This window comes from Pteropus vampyrus, unplaced genomic scaffold (assembly GCF_000151845.1).
Source record: "Pteropus vampyrus isolate Shadow unplaced genomic scaffold, Pvam_2.0 Scaffold94, whole genome shotgun sequence".
Lineage (NCBI taxonomy): Eukaryota > Metazoa > Chordata > Mammalia > Chiroptera > Pteropodidae > Pteropus > Pteropus vampyrus.
Genome location: NW_011888875.1, coordinates 2,081,010 through 2,083,560, shown reverse-complemented (window position 1 = coordinate 2,083,560; position 2,551 = coordinate 2,081,010). Strand labels below are relative to the sequence as shown.

The 2,551-nt window shown below is 40.3% G+C and overlaps 1 protein-coding gene across 1 annotated transcript in view; it reads right to left on the bottom strand.

Annotated features, from left to right (window-relative positions):
- DNAH5 (dynein axonemal heavy chain 5) overlaps positions 1-2,551 on the bottom strand; it is a 223,620-nt gene that overhangs the window by 76,026 nt on the left and 145,043 nt on the right. The window lies entirely within an intron of this gene.

The window sequence follows — 2,551 nt, the reverse complement described above, 5'->3', positions numbered from 1 at the left end:
ACAAAGAGCTCTCTGATCGCAGGGTCTGAGGGATGGTGGGGAGACTTCCTCGGGGAGGGAGGCCAGAGGAGAACTAGTCCAGTCTTAGACATATTGAGTTAAGGACCCTGGAAAACACCCAGGAGAATGTGTCAAGCAGGCAGTGAAATCCACAGATTTCAAGGCAGAGGACGGACTAAACCGGAAATAAAAATTGATGAGGCATATTATACAGGAGGCTGTGAATGAGCCTGCCTGGGAAGAGAATCTGGAGTGAAGAAATGAGGCTGCCTTGCCCCCCACCATGCCCGGCTCAAAAAACGCCATGAAGCTCAGTAAGTATGTTCTGAATAAATGAACAAACAGATGCCTGCACGAAGGTCAGGGACTTACTAGGAACGGAGGACACAGAAATGAAAGCTCCCCTGTCCGCCATGTAATCTTGGCTGGGGTTGATGTGATGAGATTTAAGAGTGGTGCTTATTTGTGAGAAATTAACAGAGGAAGGATCAATAAGACCTTTGTCCTGTGAGAGAAGGCACGACTGCAATGGGGACTTGGCAGGAAAGGTTCCGTATTTAAATTAAATCATCTTAATTATGGTATATTACAGTGTTTGTCATCTGCAATTGTTATTTTGGTTGTTAATAATATCTCGCATAATATTTTGCAAAGTACTTGCATACTAATTGCCATATTTCATAGTAAACTTTAACATAGTTCTTAAGTACTGTCATTTTGTGCTCTGCATTTATATCCTACTTCAAGGAATTTTAAAGTTTTACCTTTAGTTGTATTTACATTTTAACAGGACTTAAATTTTTAATCACTGGCCTTTTCTCAAACCTTAGAAAACAAAAGAGAAAACTATACATCGGCACTTCATATGTCTTTAAATAATCTGTGTTTAATTAAAAATATTATTGAAAAATATTATTGTCAATAGGAGTATGCCGAGATCAAAACTTCCCCAGTGGATAAGAGTTTGTTTAATATATAGAGAAATCTAGGTTCTAGGCCCAATCATTGATGCTTCTGCTTGCACCTCTGACAACTCCCTCCAGCTTCACTATCCCCAGTTCCTCCATTCGTAAAAGGTGGGGGACAGGTCGATTGACAGTTCTGTCACTGGATACCATGGAACTGAAGAGCCAGTGTGGGAGGCAGGAGTGGGGTGTCTCCCCTCCACTTTTCACTGTCTCTCCTCCACTTTTCACTGTTTTCTCTATTATGGCTACCTGCAAGGTTTTACTGGGAAATAAAACTCTTCCAAATTATTATTAAAATATAACAGATAAAAAGTTTGAAATCCACCATCCTTGAATCGGAGTTCCCCTGAGGTTCTGATATGATAGGTCAGAGGTGGCACCTAAGTATCTCTATCACTTAAAATATGCACAGGTGATTTCTCACCAAAAGCTGAAAAAAAAACAAACATAAACTAAATGAATGATCTTTAACGTCTCCATTACTACTTTTACGTTCAATTTCATTTAGAGTAAGAGAAGCATCGATGTTCCGTAAGACGGAAGAACAGACAGAAGCAGAAATAGCAAGGACCCTAGTCAGAAACCTCTGGTTGACATTCTTTTTCAAGGACAGACACCATCAGAGGATTGCTGGAAAACGATTTCCAATTTGATTTCCAGCACTGCAGCCACAAGGAGGAAATGTCCAAGACGCATTTCCTCAGCTTAAAATACTATTAGACTGACTAACCCACTTAAAAAAAAGAACACAAATGCTATCGAAATAAAAAGCTCCGTGGCTTCCTGTGACATTCCAGAACGTGCCTGGGAATCCAACTGTGACAAAGTCTCGGCAGCAACATTGTACATTAATCCAAGGGGTACAGACTAAAGATCTTACTCTCTGACAACCATGCTCTGGGAAAAATAAGCTACCAAATAAGAAAGACTACCACCTTGCAAAAATCCTCAAGCTTTGGACAAAGTGACTTTGGGCTCAATTCAGTACAGACACAGCAAACAGCACAGAACGTAAACAAACACACACTGTAAACCTGAAACTCTGACATCAAAATTTCCAGTGCACTAACCAGCAACTAAGGCGTCCTTCGGCCATCGGCTGAACCAGTCAATAGTGCATCCTGAAACCAGGGCAGGGAACTTCAAAGCTCGATTTCGAAATTTCTCCCCCACTGGAGAAAAGCAGAGCACGGTGTGAAGGTTCTGTCGGACCCGACTCATGAAGTAGTCGTACAGGTTCTCATTGGTTGGGGGGCGCCTGGGGTGTTCTTTTTTCATGACTGAGATGAGGTCACTAGTAATTTCATCAATTTCATCACGAGCAAATAGGTTGGAAACCTGAAAAAGAAGCGCAGGCATTCAAATTCAGCACAGGCATATGGAAACAGATGGAAACAGATAGCTCCATATTTATATTGTCTTTCCTCCATCTGTGTCTTAAAGTCACCTTTGGAAAACTAACCAAAAGTCTTCAAGATGAGATGCACCACGTTTTAAAATACACCAAAAAAAGTATTTAAAAAATATAAAACAAAAAAATAAAATAAAATACACAAACGATTCTATAATTAACTGCAAAATAA